Genomic DNA, 22,986 nt, shown 5'->3' on the forward strand with positions numbered 1-22,986 from the left:
GCATCATCCAACGACAAACCTAAAAGACAAAAGGGACCAAGAAGTCTCAGGGGATAAATGGATCCTAAAGGCCATTTGAGGCACCTGTCTGTCCAGCTGATGAGGGCTGGCCTCCCGAGACCCCGCCAAGCCTCTACCAGGCACATGGCAGAGAATTTGCTCATGCGCATGCGTACGGCATGTCAGCTTTTATGTTTCGTTTACTGATGGGGAGAAGTAGAAGCCTGAGAAAGTTGCACCCTTCTCTGAGTCTTCACTATGTCTGTTGGTTGCGTACCCCTCAACCTTTGGGATAAGGGCAGGGTGTGACTCCATCATGGGCCACGTCACATGCTGCCCTGTGAATTGTCAGGCAGGCAGTAAACAGCCGGGAGAGAAAAATTCTTAATAAACCGAGTCCAGTCTTTATGCAAATGTGCCTGCTAATAAAGAATGAGGGAGCAAGAACTACAGGATATTTATGACAGGGAGAAGCAGGACTGTTTGGAAACAGACGTTTTATGAGGTTCCCGTGAGGCAGCAGCTGCTCTTGCACATTTCTATTTCAGGGCGTTATGTAGGAAAGCAACGCTCTATAAATAGCAGGCAAACAAAGTTAGGGAGGTGGCTGTCATCGTGTGGGGAGCTGGGGCCAGGGCCCGAGGAGAACTTGACACTCCGTCCCTGGCCTTTGGGGGCTTCTCAGACTAGACCGTCTCTCCCGTGGTCATTTCCCTACTTGGTGATCTTTCAGGATTTCCAGACTCTTCTCTTCTTGGCAATATCTCCATGCCTGCCTCTAAGCGCCTCCTCCTCCTCCTTCTTTTTTTTTTGAGGAAGATTAGCCCTGAGCTAATATCTGTCACAAATCCTCCTCTTTTTGCTAAGGAAGACTGGCCCTGAGCCAACATCCGTGCCCATTTTCCTCTACTTTATATGTGGGACGCCTGCCACAGCATGGCTGGACAAATGGTGCATAGGTCCGCACCCGGGATCTGAACCAGTGAACTGCAGGCCGCTGAAGTGGAACTCGAGAACTTAAGTGCCGTGCCACCAGGCTGGCTCCTCGTCTTCATTTTTAAATGTTTTTCTTTACTTTGTATTTTGAAAGAAATTCATACCTCAGAAAAGTTGCAAGGAACACCTGTACACCTTTCACACAGATTTACAAGTTAACCTTTTATTTGAGCTCCCTCTCTGAATATGTATTATTCATATTTTTTGCTGAACGGTTTAGGAGTTTGTTGCAGACAACATGGTTCTTCATCCTGGAATAATTCAGCAAGCGTCTCCTAAGAAGAAGGACCTTCTCTTTTATAACCATGATGTGATGATCTCGTTCAATATTATAACCTAATAACGAAGTCAATATTCATATCTCACCGGTGTCCCAGTAACGTTGTTATAACACCCTCCCCCGCCTGTGATGCAGTCCAGAATCTTTCACTGCATTTACCTGCCCTGGCTCGTTGGTGTCCTTTAATCTTCAAGGATTCTGTAGCCTTTCCCTGGTTTCACGGCATCGACATTTGGGTCAGTTAGGATCTGAAGAGGGAAGCAGGGTGACTGTGTGCAAAGGAGTGAGGGGCTTATTAGAGACATGAGCCCTTGCACCTGTGTGGGAGAAGCTGGGGAATGAAGTTCTGGAGGGGACGTTTGGGGGTGTCAGAGGAAAGTGCTAACCTGGGTCCCCACAGAGGGCTCTGGAGATGCCTGCGGAGGGCTGTTCCCTGATGGCGTGTTGGGCCTGAGGTCTCTGTAGGTGAGCAGGGTGGCAGTTGGGGAAGGGAGTGGATGCAAAGCAAGAGAGAATAAGGGCAAAGTGGTCCCCATGGGGACACGGTGGCTGATGTCTGTCCCCACTGCACCTCTAGGAGAAGCTGGTACCCTTCACCATGGAGCTGCACCCACACCTGGCCCAGGACTTGGAGAAGCTGAAAGAAGGAGATCCCGTGGGAGTCAGAGAGGCCGCAAATCCGGCTACCACCTGGCATGGAGGTGACCTGGCATACAGTGGCGGTGGGCGCCTCAGTGAGCACCCTAAGCACAGTGGTGTGGTGGCTGCTCCTTCTCTGCCCTCCAGCTCTTGTGTACATTTCTCCCTTGGCCTACCCTGGCCGTGTTTCCTCCCCACAAGCTTCTCTCTCCTCCTGTGAAAGTGAGTCCAATAGATGCAGGATGGATGAACGTGCTTGCAAGATACCCTTCAGGTGTCAGCTCGCACACTCATGGAGTGCTCCCTTCCTGGGCTGTGCCCCATCGCACCCCACGCTGCCCTTTTCATGCTCACCTCACCTCATCGCTTGTGCTCCAGCTTCTCTTCCCTGTGAGATGGGAAGCATTCCTGGGAGGACAGGGCCCCATCCGTCCGGTTTATGGCTGTACCTCCAGGATCCAGCCCCACATCTGGCATAGAGTCTTCACTCACAAAATAGTTGGACAAATGAAGAGGTGAACCGATGGCTCTGCTTTTCTGGAAACCGTCATAAGGCTGCTTGGGTGGTGACTTGTACTTTCAGGTTCTCTTCATGAGGAGTGGCTTTGTGGATGGGCCAGAGTGGATTAGACCTGCCCGCCATTTTCAGTGGTGACTCTGTCCTGGGATGGACCTGTGTAACTAGGGCAGGATTCAATTCCAAGTTACAGAAAATCCATTGTAACTTTGGCTTAAATGAGATGAGTCTCTTTCTCTCTCACATTAACCGAGTCCAGAGAGAAGTGATCCATGGAACTCTCAGGAGCCCAGGCGCCCCCAGCTCACCACTCTGCCCCCCCCTCTTCCTCATGGTCCCAGAATGCAGCACCCACGTTTCAGGCAATGGGAAGGACGAGAGGCAGAAGGAGAGACAAAAAGGGCATCCATGGGACACTTCTACTTACATCCCATTGCCTAGAACTAACTCACATGGCCACATCTGCTGCAAAGGAGGTTGGGAGGTCATCTTTATTCTGGGTAGCCATGTGCCCGGGTGAAAATACTACTGCTATAGAAGGATAAAGAATGGTTTTGTCAGGCCACCAGCAGTCTTGGCCACAGTCGTGTTTTGGGGAGGGTCGCACGTCTTCCTTCTCATTCCCTCTTTCATATGCAGGATGGGAAGGGGGTAGGGTTCCCAGACCCCACGTTCTCATGCCAGGACGTTTGAGGCTGATCACCTTTAGCTGTTCCTAGAAGTGGGGCAAGCTGGTAGCAGTGTGTCGCTATTGGATTACTTGTGTTGAACAGCACGTGGTTGTCCACCATTCAAATATAAAATTGTAGGGAGTAGACTGCACTTAAATGCAATGGGGGAAAAAACCCAAAGGGAAAAACCACCCAAAGCCCAAAAGAAGCGTATTAGGATTTAAAGGCAGTGTTGAGAAGGGAGGCGAGCAGGGTGAGTTCATATGGCAGCGCCGTGGTGGGTTATGGTGGATATCTGGCCATTTTTGTTGCAATGCGATTGAAAGAGTGTGTTTGCTATAGGGTAGGACTTTTAAATCTCTTTTTAAAAGCATGATTCTCATGGGAGTGTGTCAGAGGCGGGGAACGGCTCCCTGGAGAGCAGTTTTGTAACTCCTGGTAGCTGAGTTTATTTTGTTTTATTAAAGTATGCCCTGCCGAACATTTCCTCCTGTTCTCATGCTTTTGGACTGGAGAATGCAGAAAGTAAATTTGCCTCAAACAGCACACCAGCAGGCTATCAACAAGGGATAGCCCCTTGCTGTGTCCAGAGGGTGAATCACCCTGGTTCCCAGTGGTCAGTGCAGGGGTCGGGGGGAGGTGGGTATGGGTATGGTGGGTAATGCTACTGGTAAAGGAAGTGTAATGTGCTGTTGTTACAGCCAAATTACACGTGAACATAAACAGCTGGTGTTTATTCAAGTCGATTTCCCCACGTCCTCCATCCTGGGGCCTGGACTATTCCTATTACAGCCATTGCTACCATTCTGTAGAGTCTGGCATGCATGGGGTGTGCCACTGTCCTGGGCATTACAGGGCTAGGGTTCATTTATTTAGCTGTGTCCATTTCCCACGAAGCCCTTACACTACTTGGCAGGCCAGAGAGGCAAACACAGGAGTGCATGTAAGTCAATCAGTGGAGTGAACAAAATACAGAACAACAGTGACTGCCATTTATTGAGCACATACTGTGTTCTGGGTCCTGAATGTACAAGAGCTCAGTCCCTCCTTTGACAGCATCCATGAAGGGCAGGGGCTGTCTTCTCACTTTGGGGATGAGGACAGTGAGGTTGCGGTCGTTGAATAACTTGCCTCCAGGTCTGTGTGTGACAGGGGTTGGCCGTCAGGGTGGGATGCTCAAGCGGGCGAGCAGCACAGCCCGTGAACGCTGCCCATGGGCATTTATGCAGCAAACAGAGGCGCGCTCTCTCTCTCAGGTGGGGGCTTCACTGACTATGATCCAGGGGGATATCCCACGCAGGATCGCCTCTTCCCTCCACAAGCAAACCAGTGGGACAGTCTCTTTGCCATTAGAAGCAGCCACTATGGTTGACAAAGGTCCTCCAGCTTATCTGGCCCCTGTTTCCTGTGATATTAATGTTTATGCCAAGACAATACCAGCACTTTAGCTTTGGGTTAGAATGAAGAATTTACCTCTTTAGAGTATGAGATCTCCTTTCGGGATCTTTTCCCTTGGAGTCCACACCAGCAGTTTAACCCTTAATCATTTCGATCTCTGGGTTTCCACACATCTATTGGTTTACCAAGCTCTGGAGGGGAGACACCATGTATTTACAACCCTCTGCCTGGTGGAGCACTGACATAGCAGAGAACAACAAATTCTTAAAGACCGATTGATAGATTTAATAATAAAAAAACTTACTTCCTTACCTCGTTGGTGTCTTTTGCAAAGCAGTGTTTTTATTCCACTAATAACTCATTTTTTCTCTTATGTCTAGTGGGAGAGAGACCTCAAAGTATTTAGCGTTTACTGTTCTGCTGAGCTATTCATGGGTCAATATGTTTCCCCTTGCAGAAGTCCGTGTATCTCCCTCCCCAGAGGATAGACTCATGTAGTCAGCGATTGCATTAAACTAGCACCACAGAGACCCCCTCCCACGCTAGGTGCCATCTAGGGAATTCTCTTCCATCAAATAATTATTTTTACATGTCCATGCATGACATAGTTGCACTTTCTATGTCGAGAAAACATTTGTTTCAGGACTTTCCCATGTTGTTTCCAGCCATTTCCATACCTTTCTAAGGCATCTACTCTGTGCTGTGGGCAATATTGAAAATGTGGAAGTCATGATCCTGCCCTCAAGAAACTTACAATCTAGTTGGGAGTCAAGACAAAAATTAATGGACAGGGGCCGGCTCCGTGGCTGAGTGGTTAAGCTCGCACGCTCTGCTGCGGCGGCCCAGGGTTCAGATCCTGGGCGTGGACATGGCACTGCTCATCAGGCCACATTGAGGCGGCGTCCCACATCCCACAACTAGAAGGACCTGCAACTAAGATATACAACTATGTACAGGGTGGGGATTGGGGAGATAAAACAGAAAAAAAAAAAGATTGGCAACAGTTGTTAGTTCAGGTGCCAATCTTTAAAAAAAAAAAAAATTAATGGACAAAGACAACATAGCATCAAGACCTTAGTTTCAAACTGAAGGTTGGAATCCATTGGTAGGTGAGTTGCAAAATTAGTTTAAAGGACCACAACCAACATTAAAAAAGCAAATAACTAAAATAGTACATATTACAGTTTATACGACATAGCAAGAATTGTTTTGTAAAAATTTGGTTCTGTTTTACGTATAAATATAATGTATTGCTTTTCCATAGGTCATGGTCACATACGTGGGAACACTTCTGACCACCTGTGCGTGAACTAAGTAGAGGCTAACGTGTGAAGGAATGCCACGTGAGGGGCAGTAACTTGTGTTTGAGTCATAGACTCTTGAGAACATTTGAAACTATTGGAAATTTCTCTAGGAAACGTACACATGTGTGGCATTTTGCATGTGATCTCAGTAGTTTGTGGACTTTGCAGCCCACAGACCTTGGTTTGATCCCTTTGATCTGGAGAGTAAAGCCAGTAGAGAAGGAGAGGAAAGAGGCCGGGGAGGTGGCGGGCCTATATATCTCAGGGGCTTGTATTTCTGATGAGGAGGGAACATCACCCACGGGGAGTCAAGGAAGGGTTCCAAGGAGGAGGAACTCACGATCTAATTCATGTTTTAGGAAGAGCGTTCTGGAACCATTAGCTGCCAGAAATCCAACTTGGAGGCTATTGTAATAATTATTTGAGAGATGGTAGAGGCAGATAGGCAGAAGGACACAGTTGTAAAAAGTTTTCAGGATGAAATAATCATGGGACTTGGTGTTTGTTTGGACATGGGGGGAAATGAGGAGGAATGAGGAGTCTGGGGTGGCTTCTGGGTCTCCAGCTTTGAGAGGACAATGATGTTCATCACGGAGTCAGGAAGAAACATAGAAAGAAAAGTAGGCTTGGGGAGGAATATGAGTCTAGTTTTATAGTTAAGGGACATGGACAAGTCTATATCCAGTGACCAGTATAGTCTCCTGACATTCTCTCTCTAAACTAAAGAGAAAGTGCCAAGGAGGGCCTCGTTGCGGTGGGTTTGGGGGCTGGCAGAGCTGGAAGAGGAGGGGGCTCTGTACTTCATTTGGGTAGGTGTGTTCTTTGGTGGGACGGTTTGGTGATCCTGGAGCAACAGAAGTGTTCCGAAGACCCTGAAACCCCCATTCACAATGGAAATAGCAGGAGGCCTGTGTTCGCAGACTAGCTCTGGAAATACAGGGGAAGGGGCTGGTCCGGCCCAGTAGGGAAGAAGGCCCAGCAGACTGTGGTGAGGGGTGTGTGTGTGTGTGTGTGTGTGTGTATGTGTGTGTTTGGCAACGTCTAGCCCCATCTGGGTCTTAAGTCGGTAGGTCTGCCCAACCTACTCCATAAGCACATACGAGGAGGGGCCCTAAACCCTAGCATTGCATCAGCCAGCGTCCTGACTGTGTTTTGCTCTGCCTCTGGCCTGCTTCTGATCACCCAGCCACTGAGCTACTGCTGGATCTTGTTTATGGCTTGGCACTGACCCGTCAAGCCTGGTGCTTTGTGCGCCCCATTCAGTCTTGACCTCTGCTGATCTCCGCTCCATTCATCCACCGTTTGCCCTTGAACCCTGAGCTGAGCTTCTGCCAGCCTGTCTGGGATACTGCCCTGTTTCCTCCAGTCCTGTGGCCTGGTTTCTGTTGGATTCCATTAAGCCTGCCTGTGGGAACCATACTGGAGACCAGGATCTCCAAGTCTCTTCCAGGCGCAGGAAACTGAACCATCCATGTTTGTTTCTGCTACAGAGAAGGATAATGTAGTCAGGAACTTCATGCTTATTCACTCTTGATAGCTGCTGCTAGGAATCTGGGTTAGAGTGAAATTTGTATTTGATGATTTGGGCGAACTATTTGTTTGTAGTTCTGCTAAATAGTTCCAGATGTCAGCACAACACATAGACCATGATGCTGTGTTTGGAGCATTCAGTGCTGAACCTTTTTTTTCCCCCTAAATAAGAAAAATACATAAGGAGAAATTAAATCTCCCTTTCTGTCTGGAACCCACCACAAAGATCCTGCATTATTTACCAACCACAAGAGTTTTCCCTTGGCTGGTACATGTGTCTCTCCTAGCACTTTTTCCAGCTGCTCAAACAGACTTTGGCAACGCTACTCACTAGCTCCAAATACCAAGATTATCCTATTCCCATTCAGTGGTTCAGCGATTTGGCACCCAGAAAAAAAGCAAAGACAATTTCAGAATCCTACTGACTCCCCAGATGGAACTAGCTAACAGTCCCGACCTCATGGTGGTGGAATGAAGATTAAAAGAGACAATGTGTGAAAGTACCCAGGACAGTGCCTGGCACCCAGGGAGTTTTCATTCAAGTCCAGCTCTTCTTTTCCTTAGGAGGGCTACGTAACACCCGACCAACAGATTTTCAGGTCAGCTGGGCAGTGAGGTTGAAGCCTCTGGGGTGGGTTTATCAGTACCTGAGAAGTGGATTGAGAGTCCTGAGAATGCTATGCAAGAAAAGAAACTGGTAGAAAGAACAGAGGTTGTGGAGTTGAAAGACCCGCGTTTGAATCCTAGCCTGACTTCTTCCTACCGGAGTGACCTTTGGCAAGACATTTGCAAATGGGAATAATGCCTTCCTCAGACGCCTGTTGGGAAGACCAAATAACACTGGCTAAGGGTAAGTGATTAAGCAGTAATTATCACTGTGACCTCCCTCACTTCTTGCAGCAAGTTGTCAGGAGGGCATCACATTCTCAGATTTCATGGGTGTTACAAAACGGCTTTGCTGGAAGTGCTGGCTATTTATTTATTCATTCATTCATCTACTGAGTTTCTTTTTTGAGTATTTATTTATTGAGTATCTGCTATGTTCTATGTGCTGTAGATACCGCAGTCAACAAAGGAAGCTCTTACCCTTATGGAAATCGTCTTCTAGTGAGAGGAGACAGACAGTAAACATATGGTAGGTACAAACTACCTGCACAGGCAGTCAATGACAGGTTCATTAGGGAGATTCAGAATTTGACTTCATCAAGCTTAGGGAGCCGGTGACATAGGAAATCAACTGTCTTTATGCCTATTTAGTTTTTTCCTAGTTGGGATGACTTTGCTGGTGCCACGCTTGAGGTCCTTCCTGAGTCTCATTCTTCTTGTTCGTTCCTTGCCTGCCCAGGCTCAGGGAACTCTATTGTTCTGTGGCTCCCCAACTTCTGCTTTGCTCCCCTTCCAGGTGAAGGATATTCCTGGAATTTTTATAGGAACATCCAGTTTCTCTTGAGAAATAATCCAGGAAACTAAATAGTGCTTCTGGCTGTAAAGAGGACAATCCAGAGAATTTTGATTCTCCGTCCCAGAAACAGACGTCTCTTCCATGTCTTGTTCAGTCATCCCCCAAACTTGTCAGATGCTTTCACACTGAGGTGTTTTTGTTAACACTGTTCCTTCAGCCTAGCATCTCCCTTTTCCACCTACTAAATTCTATCCACTCCTTCAGGTTTAGCTCAGACAATCTCTCTGTGGCAGAGAATGTGAACTGTCTTCCAATATCCATTCTCCTCTGATTCTGGTGGTCACAGAACCTCTGAGGTTGAGCTGGGCACATGGCTAAAAGTGAGATGTTTCCCAGCCTTCTTTGAAGGTAAGCGTAACCATGTGCCCAGGTACTGGCTCCTTCCACCCCTTCTTGCTGGTGGGAATGTGAACTTGGTATCAGGACTTGGTATCTCAACAGAGCAACAAGTTGGAAGGTGCCTGGGTCCTTGACACAGTGCAGCTGCTCCATCAGCCCTTGACTATTGATGTTCAAGCAATAATCTTAGAGAAAACTAAAGTTCTCTCTCTCTCTTTTAAAGCTACTGTTATTTTGGTTTTTGTTGGAGAACACAGTCTGACATCCTGAAAATGCGTCCTCCTCTCTGAAGTCCTCCCAACCTGCCTCTTCCTATATATCCCCAAAGTGGGTGATTTTGCTTCAATTAGAACCATCATTTGGCTCTGTTTGGAACTCAGTGATTTGTATGAGCTTATAGTCATTGTCAATGCAAGTCCCTGGGGAGGAGGAACCTCCTGTCTTAATCAGCGTGTGCCCCTCCTAATAACCAGCAAAGCACTTTGCCTTTATTCTCCATGTATTTAAAGAATGTCTGCTCAATGAATTTTTGGTGAATGAAGAATAATTCCATGCCTCTCCTGGACTAAAAATATTCTCTTTCTCTAAAGCATCTCTGTCCAATAAAAATATAGTACAAGCCACATATGTAATTTCAAATTTTCTAGTAGCCACATTTAAAAAATGCTAAAGGAAGCTGGTGAAATTAATTTTAGTTATATGTTTCATTTAACCCTATATATTCAAATGTTGTCATTTTCCTAAGTAACGAATATAAAACTTATTACCAAGAAGGTTTTCATTCTTTTTTTCATACTAAGCCTTTGGAATCTGGTGTGTATTTTGCACTTTCGGCACATTTGATTTGGATCAGCCGTGTTCCAAGCGCTCAGTGGCCACCTGTGGTGAGTGTATACCATACTGGACAGTGCAGTTCTAGGGGACCCTAAGCCAACCGTGGAAGGCTGCGGAAGGTTTGGATGGGCTAAAGGGAGACGGGAAATGCCATGAGCAGAAATGAGGAGTCCCTGTTCAGAGGTTTCACAGAACTTACTTGGCACAGGGTTCTGTGATATGCGGGGCACTCAGTGAGTCTTAGAAACTAAGTGCCTTCAATGTAGAAAGATTACTGTGAGAAGAGAAAGAACCACTGACAAAGCTAAAGAAGAAATGAAATCACAAGAGGGGGCAGTTTGAGAGGAGCTCTGGAGGTCATCAAAGGCTCCAGGTAGAAGCCACACTCTGGGCATAACTAACGACACATTGAAATGAGGACACAACCTTGTCTGAGAGACATCATGGCATGGGGCTGGGTTTTTCACCATTGCTGTCCGAGTGACCCTAGATAAGCCATTTCAACTTTCTGAGCCTCGGTTTCCTCAGGAAGCCCATCTGGAAGCAGCACTCTGGTGGAAACAGAGCAGTCTCTTCCAAGGAGCCAAATTCCCAGTGGCACAATAAGGAGACGCTCGATAGGTCAGCTCCGACAACCTCCAGGGCCACCAGACCCAGCAGGCCCCATGGATGCCCCATAGGAAGGATTTTTTTCTTGGGTCATTAAGTCAACAGGTGGTTTCAAACTCAGGTTGAACAAGGAAGAGGCAGCTACCACACAATGAAGAGGATTCAGGCAGTTGTGAGCACAGCAGGCAGGAGAGAGACGATGCCTTTCCTCTTTCTCATGGAATTTCCTTCATGGGGCTCTGGAGTCTGCAAGGAATTCTGAGCAGATGAGCCATAAAATACCTCAGCAGCCCAGGATGGGCCTATACAGGGCGAAATGGGGAATTATGGCCATCATACAAATCATTTGAGGGGGAAGTAAAAAAAGTCCCCAAGAACCCCTCTAAGGTCTCGGCTTTCCAGTATCTCAGACCGAAGGGTTATTCTGGCCTGCGTTTATCCAGGTCATGGCTTTAGTTTTCTGCATAACTGTCCATGCGTAGATCTGGTCATAAAGGACTTAGACCATTCCCCCCAAGGCCACTGTGGGAGGAGGCTGTGCTAGAGGCAAATTTGGAATTGATTTTAGGAAGAGGAACAGGTCTGATGTCTCCAAGCTCAAGGTTCCAATTGCCAGAATGCATGGAGGTTCAGGGGACAACGGAACCTTTAGTCTCAGGGGTGGTCTGGGAAATTCAACACCTGATCCACCAGAGAATCCTTAGAAACTTATGACTCTGTACTTGGGAGGCTGCCAGTCTTTCTGGAAGTGGCTGTGCTTTCAGGTGAGAGCAGCTGAGGAAATAACGGTTAGGTCAGGACCAACAGCCTGACGCAAAATCACCAGGCCAGCACTGTGAGCAAGAGGTTGGCCAACCCTAAGGTCAAGTGTATCCTAGATGGAAAACAAACTGATTCTCAAGGAGGAAGTTTGTAATTGGATGAAGTTCCTTCTTGTCTGCCCAGCTTGTAGGAACAGCTGGAGGTTTTCTTTGAACGCTGGTCCTTTAAGCCCCAGCCTCGGCCACACGTGTCCCATCATTTCCTTGGGTGATGCTTTCCATGGATGGACGCATCTAGGATGGAAGGAGAAAGTTTCTGCTGTGGTACCTGGAGTGGTGCTTGGTACAGGCAAGGTGCACAACGAATGTTTGTGAAGAGGATGCTTTTGTAATGTTCACTCTAAACGATTAGGATAAAGTGACACTTGGCACCTCCCACTTCCTCTTTCTGCCTGGTGCACAAAGAGGCAACTGGAAGTCCACCTTTCTCGCCAGAATCTTGGTACAGTCATGAGCCACATAACGACATTTCAGTCAAGATGGACCGAAAATACGACAGTGATCCCATAAGACTATTACCATACAGTCTAGGTGTGTAGTAGGCTGTACCAGCTAGGTTTGTGTAAGTACACTCTGTGATGTTCACACAATGGTGAAATCGCCTAACAACACATTTATCAGTACATATCCCCGTCGTTAAGCGATGCACAGCTGTATTGTTTTGCTGCTCTTATCTCTCACCTAACGGAGAAAATCCACTAAACTTGATAAACACATTCCTTCTCGGGGGTTAGGGATTTAATGCTTCACGCCCATCCTGAGTGGCCTGGGCTGAAAGTTCAGAGCTAAACCAGCTGGGTATGAATCAGGATTCTGCCCCTTATTAGGTGTGAGGCCATGGGCAATTTACTTCATCTCTCTGAGCCTTAGTTTTCTTATCGAAAAACAGGGATGCTAATAATTTTATAGCTACTTGCCAGGGTTCATAGGATTAAAGGAAATGATGAACATAAAGCCCTTAGCACAGGGGAAGGCACACCACAAACACGCCAGTGCTGGGCACCAGGGAGAGATTGTGAAACCTATAGACGGGGTTTTCTCTTTTGCCTTCCACAGTGTACGACCTTTATGCTAATTGGCAGGTGCTGGAGTAGAGGAAGCGGAGGGAAGATTGGGATTTGTTATGGAAAATCCCTCCGCCATTCATTTTAGTGACTTCACTTCAAAATAGGACATTGACTGGACAGCTTTCATGAATGTAGGGCTGGAGTTTGTATCTTAGACGCAAGGAGAACGTGTTCCAATGACACAGCTGTGGCAGGTGTGCTGGGGGGGAGCGGTGGGGGCTCATCCTCCTCTGGGGCAGGCAAGGCAGGGTGTGTTATCGTAGAGAATTTAAAAACAAGAAGAAAATGAACCCAAAACTGAGTCTACTTTTCATTGTCACCATGCACAGGCAGTTTTAAACAACATCTATGATAAAATAGTCCTCCCCACAAAAAATAATGTTGTTGTTCCAAGTTCTGAGCAATTGGTACAATGACTGCTGAGTTTTGGTAAAATATACGTAAACTTTTTAGCATATTTGTATTATATATCCTTTAACAAACATTGTATTCTCTGTGGAAAGTAATTTGGAGAACTCCCAGGTACGCATTTGGCCCGAACACATGTTTCCCCAGCTACATAGTTCATTTCAAGGGTAAATTCATAATGATCTGGAATCATCCATGCTCACTTTGGGTGCAGTTCACGTCTCCAACTCCAGTGGTACAACATCTTCCTTTTTATCTTTTAAATGATGTATCCATTGAATGGAATTTTTTGCAATTATCAACAAGAATAAGGTAGATCTATCTGAACTGATAGGAAACAATCTCCAATATATAGTGTTAAATGAAGTAAGCAATATACAGAACATTTAAAAATATTTTAAAAAGTGATGTGTACGTTTGTGTGTGTGTATACACACAAACACAAATATGTATGTATATACATGTTTTACACATGAATAGACTCTCTCTCAAAGGACAGATAAGAAATTCTGGGGGCCGGCCCGGTGGTGTGGTGGTTAAGTTTGCACGTTCCACTTCTCGGCGGCCCGGGGTTCGCCGGTTCGGATCCCGGGTATGGACATGGCACCGCTTGGCACGCCATGCTGTGGTAGGCGTCCCACATCTAAAAAGTAGAGGAAGATGGGCACGGATGTTAGCTCAGAGCCAGGCTTCCTCAGCAAAAAAAGGAGGAGGACTGGCAGTAGTTAGCTCAGGGCTAATCTTCCTCAAAAAAAAAAAAAAAAAGAAATTCTGTAGATTCAAAAGGAAGAAGGATGGCACAGTAAGTGTAAAGATAAAGACACACACTTGAACGACTTCAATTCTGTCATTCTATGTGACTGCCTGAAATTTTATGTTAAAAATTTAACACTGTGCAGCAGCATGTCAATCGCAAGGTGTAATATTTTTGTTTGGTAAGTGCAAATTGTAGTTCATATATGAACTATTTTACTGAATCCAGATAATATTTTTAACACCGGCATTTATTTCTCTTTCTAAATTGTTAGTTGTTCATTTTAAAGCTAAAGAACACATCAAGAGGGTCCTGGCGATTACTGATTATTGTATGATTCTTAGATCAATTATTTTGTAGCATGGAGAGGGGGCTTTGGAAAAATGATTTGCTCCAGGTGTCTGATATGCCATGTACCACTGACTTCTAATCAGAACTTAAAAATGCTTTTCGGGCATTATTTTTATTTATCCTCACAAGATTTGCTCAGAGGAGCCATTTAAGCCACACTTGTAAATCGGTCGCCTTGGGGCCATCCCAAAAGGTGTGGAGTGGTTACAGGAGCACCACCTTGTTAATCCTACTGACCTCCTAACCATTCTCCTTTCCAGCAACCAGCACAGCAACAAGCTTCCTACTTCCCGATACTGTGATTGCTATAAAAAGTCCTTTTGCTCTAGAGATGACAGGCTACACACATACGTGCTCTTGGGGCAGCCTCCCGGGATGGTGGAGGCCCAGCAAAAAGAGCTCCCTGTTGGGATGGGGGCTCTCCCTGCTCCCTGTTTTGTCAAGGGAGAATTTGCCAAGTGCAACAGGGAATTTTAGAACTTGAAGCAGGGCATGGGGCTCCTTCCTGGTGGGAAAAGGGAGTCAAAAGAGGAGACCACAAATATAGCCTTCGATGACCTCTCTCCTGTTCTCGTATGATGGATCTTGTTTTCCTGCAAGGGGGCAGGGCCACGGTTGGCCCTGCATTTGCACAGGTAGCCAGCACCACTTCACACAATTCATGGCAGGCCCTTCTTCACTCGCTCCCCTTGGTGAGCCTTGCTTCCTGGAATTATAAAGGACGTCTCTCCACTTGCTTTCTGGGACTTCATTAATGGAGCCCGCCTCCTATAGCAAGGCTTCCCAGCTGATGGACTGAGGCATGTGCCGAATGGATTTTGGCTGTGCCAACATATTGTTACCTGCCCACCTCCTTGGGGGTCAGGAAGAAGCCAGTGCAGCCAGATCACCTCCTACTTTGAGCAGCAGCCTCGCATTTACCCCAGTGGGCCACACAAACACTATTTTGTACGCGTATCATTTTGCGCAGAAGCTCAAGAAGCACTGCCTCAGGGCCAAAGACGATGCTATTCTTGGCTGTTTGGGAGAAACGGATCTGTTATGTGCAGATAAGAAAAGGGTGGTTTGACCTGTTTCATTACCTGGTGAAAATTATCTGGTGGTGCTGTTGCTTCCAGATTAATTTGGATGTTTTGCAATTGGACAGCCTTTGGGGAACGTGAGGCTGGCTGAAAATGCATGCCCCTTGTGCCATGAAGCTCAGCTATTGTTCTCTAGCCTGGGTTGCTGTATTGTTTTCTGTTTCCACCCACAGCCTCTTGACATTCTCTCCTTGTGAGAGGCTCGGAGACACAGCAGTGCTGTACACATGGCAGCTCTTTTTCTTCCTCAGACAAAGGGAAGACTCTGTGTCTTTGGTGCCCTGCAATGCGTGCCGTCTAAGAGATTTCTTGAGAAGATGGTTTGGACCCCTGTCTCTGGAGAGATGGCCCCACCTGCGCCTAAGGGTGATGGCGACAGTTTACAGTAGTTGTCAAATCGTGACGTGTGAGTGAAAAACAAGTCAATAATTCCTTTTAGGGGATTTACAGCTGTTGATTTTAAACCATCCAGGCTTCCTTCGCAATCTGTTGGGGTTTCGTGTTCTCTTCCCATGTGTAATGAATGAAGTGCCAGAGGCACGCATGGAGGGCTGGAAGCTACAGTGTGGACTTTGCAAACTGCACTCAGTGGACAGAGACTTATTATACGTCTTCTGTGTCAGGCACTGAGCTGCGTGCTGCGCGAGCTTGACGGCAAGATAGTGAGAAAATTTAGTATGAGGGCCCAAAGAAATTCCCGTAAACAAAAGCCGAAGATGTTTCGAAGTTATCTAAAGGGAAATGAATGCTAGTATCTGTCTTCCATGTGTGTAAATAGGTGTGGCCCAGTTCTCTCTAAATGTGTGGCTCTAACATTTGCAGAGTCCAGGGCAGGAATACAAATGGAGGCCACTATTTGTCCAAATATTCAGGAACATAAATTAAGCCTAAAATGGTTAAATAAACAGTGCTCTGTCCTCTCACTTGTAAAAAATATACATTCATAAACACAAAATTAAAAAACGTGTGGTGCTATGATTTTTATACGACCAAAAGTTGGTAGATAGCAAAGATAACTGAACTAATTATTACCACACATGTTGAAATGTTCTTTTGTTCTGTTTTAATGACTAACAAAATGAAGACGCACATAATTTAAAATTGTTTCATATTTATTTCTTTAATATTTTACCTTCATTTCAGTATCATCACAAAATCTATTATAGTGAACATTTTCACATAATTTTGCTCTATTGACAGCAGTGAGCTAAAGGATTTTCAAAACATAAGTGTATTTAAAATATGCAGATTCGTATATATTTTCATCAAAAACTGAAAGTAGATATAAAAAATTGATTTTTCGTATATATTTTCAAGGAGTTATTTTTTCTTATAAAACATGAAAATTAAAATTTGAAAGCCAGAAATACAAATTGTAATTGATAAATGTAAAAAACGTTAAAACAAACTTATTTAAATAAAACAATTTTAAATGTAATTTTCTGAAAATTAAATCTTATTAAATATTCTTGTAACTAATACTTCACAGTTCTGCTTTTTTTTTTTTCCTCCCTAAATCCCCCCAGTACATAGTTATATGTTTTTAGTTGTGGGTCCTTCTAGTTGTGGCATGTGGGATGCCGCCTCAGCGTGGCCTGGTGAGCGGTGCCATGTCTGTGTCCAGGATCTGAACCAGCGAAACCCTGGGCCGCAGAAGCGGAGTGCGTGAACTTAACCACTCGGCCACGGGGCCGGCCCCAATACTTCACATTTCTGACATTCAACTCAAGTCTAGTTGCTCATATAAAGGATCCGTATTGTGCATTGCACATGTTACATTTAGACCTACATAGATACCAATTTAAGAGCAACAGGAATTGTGAAATATTGCACCAGCTTCCTCAGCTGCCATGTACGATTGTTGCAAATGCCACGTTAATTCTTAAGTATCTCCAGGACGGAGAATTGGAACAGGGAGAGAAGCAAGGAGATGGATGAGCAGGTCTACCGGGAAAGGATCATTTGTTATGCAAGAATCTGTTCATTCAGGCCGTCCAGGGGAGAGAGTTGACATGTTAATTTGTCTTTTCTCTCACCTGCCTGCATCTGCTGCTCAAATCCTGTCGGCACTCTGAAATACTGTCCTGTCCTGTCTCATATCAGCAGCCACGGTACAACCCTAGATCTGCATGGCACTGGGAGGCAGTGGGTTTCTCTTTCTCCCAAGGACATAGGTCAGAAGATGCAGAGAAGCTATGGAGAAGCGGTTTCCAGGGGCCTGAGTGGTGTTCCCCGCAGGAGTGGATGTTCAGGGTTATGAGCGAGGCTTTGCCAGCCCTGAACACTGGGTCCCAAGCGACTGAGAGGCACTTGTGAGCATTAGTAAAACGACTTTTTTTGTATTTGTGAGTGTGGAGCTGTGTAAGCTACAGGTCTCAGGGCAGAGTTCCTTTCCTCAGTCTCATGGTAGTGGCCGCACCCACACAGAGCAAGAGCCCAGTGAGGATGTTCCGCTGGGGGACGACTCTTCTTACCTTCTGGTGGCTGCCAGATCCCAGCTCTGCCCTGCTCACTTCCAGGGTGGGGCTCTGGACAGGCGTCCTCTGTCCAGGCACTTTCAAGAGGCATGGCCTGCTCCATTTGGACAGGGCAGCGCTGGAGCTGAAGTGAATGCTGTGCAGCTGGCTCAGAAGAGCTTGCAGAAAGTTACAGTATGTGTAGCCTTGTGCAGAGGCACACTCCTCTCTCTGGGAAACCTCTGCCCTGGTGCCATCTCATGGCTGGGCTGCCACAGACTACCTGTTCTCACTCTGATTTAGACTCTCACCCCTGGCGGTCACTGAGCAGTAGTGGGAACGGAGGTGCAGGGGCTGATTCCTAAGGGTGCTTTGTGGTGAAATTTACAGACATGATCACGGTCCTGTGTTTTCATGTGTCTTGCTGCTGATTTCAAAGCTGAACTGGAATATCCTCCACTGCGTGTGAAAGAGAAGTTATGTTCCATTGAAATACAGGGGACTAATCATGGGAATAATGGTCATAGCTGATAGCATTTATTGGGTGTCTTTACTGCAGTCATAGGTCCTGCAGGGAAGAAGGCAGGCTGGACACTCAGGCTTAACCAATCAGCCAGGACTACTGTGAGAAGGTGGGCCAGGTATATTTAAAACCACCAGGCCCTCACTTCGCACCCTGTCCCTTGGTCCCACCCCAGGAACCTGCTCAGGGGTGCTTCATCCTGGCTCTGTCAGAGGCATGTCTGACCTTGCTTTCGCCCTCTGTGTTCCCGACCTCACTTCCTTTTGCTATGACTTCCTTCTCCCAGATCCTGAGCTCCATCATTTCATCCCCCAACCTGATAACTTCACCTGACTCCTGATTCCTCTCCTGGCCGACTACAGTCAAACCGGTAGCCCCCCTTGCCCCCTAAGGACATAGGCAAAAGATATGCAGAAGAGGTTTGAACTTCTTGCTTCTGAGGGTCTGATGGATTGACAGACATTGCAACCTAGAATGAACATGCAAGCAAAATTTAAAAAGAAAGTCAATGCACGAGTAGATGGTACAGCCCACACAACATTTTGGGTGGGTGTCCATGTAACCGAGGGTCTCTAGGGACAGGAGTAGTAGGATTCCATGACCAACCCTGCAGGGTGAGGGCTGGCCCCAGTCCCTCTCTGATCAAGCTGGCAAAGTCTAAGAATTTGAAAAGATTCCAAGTCTCTCACAATGAAACCACATGACTATGGTGACTCCCATTCTCATTTGTCTCCTCCATAGCTGAGCTTTGTGCCCGGTGAAATTAGGGATGTCTAACAACGCATTCTGAATATCTTTCAACTGTACACGAATGCAGTTTTTCTCAAGGATACCCCATTTCTCTGCTTTCACAGATGTTTTCGTTGGATTTTATTTTTCAACTGCCTTAGCCAAAAACGCCTTCTCGCAGAACCAGCAGGTTCATTTCAACTCAATATTTCACTTTGGACAATTGCTTGACTTCGTTTAGCACCCCATGCTGGGACTTGGTCTCCCCGGGTCCCACGTGCTTCCCTCCCATTAGCATCTGTGGGAGCTCCGGCAGACAGATTGAGGCCACGGGGAAGGCAGACCCCCACGGCCTCGCGGTGGGGCAGCCAGCATCGCAGAACGGAAAGCCGGCACACGCACATAGTTGTAAATGGTGCTTTGTAAGCCATATGCTGCCTTAGACGGTGTTTACATCGAGACCCACAACATCTTGTTATCAAACAAGACAAGACACAACACTCAGCGGTAGGAGATAACAGCCACAGTGAGCGGCAGAGTCTTGTCCATCCACCTGCTGTTGCCCGGGTGTTTAGTCTGGTGGAAATTCAGACCAGAAGGTCATTGCGGGGAAATGTGACAGTGCCTCGTGTCGTGGACCGACGGACTCTTTCAGAATATAAGGAGGCTTCCTCTGCACTCCAAAGCAGAAGAATATTTGGACTTCTGCTGCCTGACTAGGTTACTCCTCCAGGAACTGGCTGAGCCCTCAGGCCATGCCAATCTATCCTTGAGGGCTTCTCCCGTTAAGAGCCTTAAAGAGCTGAATCCTGGGGGGCAGCGCTGAGAGACATCTGTGAAGAGCTGTGGCTGAGACAGTTCAAGAGAGGCCGACTGGAGCCCAGTGGGTGTCTGTGCAGGGCCTGGCAGCCTATGTTCCCAGGTGGGTGGGTCGGCACCCAGTTGCGACCTGACAACCAAATTCACAGTTGTGTTGGGTGTCGGCGGGGGCATGACTTTGCACGGGTGCTCCACCTGAGTCAGTGTTGTGACTCTGGGGGGCTCTCTCCTGTTACAAGTTTTGTAGAACAGAGGTTCCAGCTCAGGTTACGCTGTGGCACGGCAAGAGAGTGAAGCCCTCTCTCTGGGCTGGAGGGCAGCGGCTCCCGCCCCAGCAAGGGAGGCAGGCGAGGAGGGGAGAGAGACGCTTTGTCTGTGGTCTGGTCACACCCACCTCACACACAAGGATTAGGTAGGAGCTCTGCTCCTGCTGAACTCCCCATCGGCAGGAAGGGGATAGGGGGTCAAAATAGTCATGCCTATTAAAAGAGAATCCTTTAGGGAGGAGGTGAAGGTGGAACTTTATGCTAGAGACCCCACAGAGGGCTCCTCTGTAATGCCTGAAAGAGCAGAACCTCACATTTAGGCTGGTTACGACGTGGGCAGGGATGTGGTGGAGGTCTGACGAATCTGGGGCAAGTGTCTAACGAGGGAGCTGGACTTTAGAGGGATTTTAGGACCCACCTGGACTTGATTCTGTACTGCCGGTCAGAGGGTACACGCAAGCTTTGTCTTCTGGGAGACCTGAGTTTAAGTCCCATCTCCCAGTTTCTTGGTTGCTGTGCAGCCTGGGTCAAGTTGCTTACCATCTCTGAACCTCAGTTTCCTTATCCCTAAAATGGACAGCTGGTATGAGATGCAGTCTGGCTCATAGTAGGTGCGGAGTAAATGGTGGTTGCTGGCCATCCTTGAGTTGGCAAAGGCCCGTGGGGCAACACTGTCCCTCCATCTCTCATGTGCTCCTCGTCCACCACCGACCCTTGTCTCCTTCCTACACCAAGAGGGGAGGATCTGCAGCTATAGTGTGAGTCAAATGGAAGGCATTGACTCTTTCGGGGCACAGATATAACTCAAAAGTCCACCTGTCATCTGATTCTTTCTCTGCCAGGCCAGATCCCAGTCGGTGGCTTCTGTGGGTGCTTAGGCACCTGAAGTGCCCATGACCCTGACACCCTCACAGGGGGCCAGCTCACCCATGGGCAGTGGAGCTGGGTTTTCTATCAGCTTGCATGGCCGTTGGCTTTGTCAGTATCCATCCTTTTGTCTGATGCTCCTGCTTTGCACGCATCTTCCTCCTGCCCCACCAGGGCTGCCCCAGGATCACAGATGAGACAGTGAAGAAGGTGGAAAGGAGAGCTTCCGGTCACCTTGACCTCAGGTAAAATCCAGACTCTGCTGATTATTGGCCGTGCAGAGTTAGGCACGTGCCTGAACGCCCAAGTCCCAGAATTCTAGTCTGTAAACCAGGGATATTAATTCCTTCTTGGCAGCAGTGTTGTAAATATCAAAGGCAGTGAAGTATCCGGCACAAGGGAGGCATTTGATAATAATATCCTTGTTATTCAGAGCAGCGTTCTCATGCCCTTAAATCATTTTCTTTAAATAAGTAAACAGCGGTTCTCAAAGTGTGGCCCCTGGACCAGCAGCATCAGTATCACCTGGAACTTGTCAGAGATGCACGGTCTGGGGCCCCACTGAGGACTACTGAAGCAGAAACCCTGGGGGCGGGCTCAGCACTCTGTCTTCACAAGCCCTCCAGGGGATTCTGATGCACGGCAAGGTTGGAGAACCTCTGAATTAGAATATTTTTCAAAACCTCATCTTTCAAGGTCACTTCCTTTGCCCGACTGGTTATGCTCGCTTGCTCCTGCTTGTGATTTGGGAGGGATTATGAACTCTTGAGCCCCATCCTCCTCCTGGTACAGACAAGGGCCTTTGATCGATGCGCTGGCCCTCGGTTGGCCGCCCCCGCCCCCCGAAACACACACACACACACACACACACACTGGGAGGATCGCTCTTCTTCCTTCACTGGGCAGCAGAAGTGTGCAGACCCTGTGCCGATCTGTTCTCCTCCAGCCCAAGCAAAGCCACGTCCTCTTGTCTTGGCTCTACTTCCCAGAGAAGGGCGGGCCAGAGCCTGGTGGATAGCAGTGCCTGCGACTGCCCAGATAAGCTGCAGGAAGGGATCCCGTGGAGGACGCTGCCAGCCCGGCCAGACCAGCACTTTGCCTGAGCCCAGACGGCGTTATTCAGACCGTATGAGGCTCTAATTTTCGGGGAAACCTGATGCCTTGGTGTTGCCGTATTCTGTCAAGCAGGCTCCCCAAGGATGTGCTGATTCCTCTCCTGTGGTTTGTTATCATCCTGCTCACGGAATGACTGAATGCGTCTCCAAGCAACGAACACAAACAGCGTTTGACTTGGAGTTCCGTGACCAGCCATCATTCTTGAGGGCCTCCTGGGTACCGGTCACTCCACAGGGGCTGCGAGGTGTTTAGAGTCTGGGATGGCTTCTGTTCTGAGAAGAGAACATTTCAAAAGGCTATCCAGAGTTTTTCAAATATTCAAGTATTTGGTGTCATAAAGGGACTCCGCCTCAGTGGGGGGCCTCTACGTTTCATCTCTTTTTGGAGGTAGTGTGGTTTTGGAATGGTGCAGATGTGAGTTCGATTTTGGCTCTGCCACTCACTACCTGTGTGGGCTGGGGAAAGTAACTCAACATCTCTGAGCCTCAATGCCCGTTTCTCCCTGATGGAGATAAAAACCTTGCAGGGCTGTTGGGGAGATTGCAAGAGATCTATAGTGAGATGCCTGGCACATGGTAGGTGATGCGTAAGCTGTAGTTATTATTATTATTTTTGGGTTTGCCTCTGGGCAAAGCATTGGAAAAGCAATTCATCTCATCCCATGGAAAAATAAATCTGAAGTAATTGTTTCAAAATTTAATGGAAGAAAGATGGAAAAGTTTTCAGAACTAGAAAGCAGAGGCCCTTCCAGCAATGTTTGGGTTTCTTGTTTCATCATCCATCACACTGTACCCTGCTGGTAAGTCCCATAGGGCACTCCTTCTAGACACCAGGGGAGGGACATGTGCCCACAACTAGGTCCTCCAGCAGTCGTCCAGCCTGTCAGCCGAATGTGGAACTGACTCAAGATGCCGAGCTTGGCTGCCCATTTGTATCTATGAGACATTTGCCTGGAACCACTTGACTGACAACGCCAAAAGCTTTGGCCAACTGAGCAAAGAGTTCTAAGAACTGGTTCTTGACTTTTCCCTGTGATCTCATAGGTCAGGTCACTTGAACCCTTTGGCATGGATATAGTTGTCCAGATGAAAGGATGGGTGAGACAACGTCTAGAGGGTTCCACGGGCTTTGCAGGAGAAAGGCATCGG

This window comes from Equus przewalskii, chromosome 1 (genome assembly GCF_037783145.1).
Source record: "Equus przewalskii isolate Varuska chromosome 1, EquPr2, whole genome shotgun sequence".
Taxonomy (NCBI): domain Eukaryota; kingdom Metazoa; phylum Chordata; class Mammalia; order Perissodactyla; family Equidae; genus Equus; species Equus przewalskii.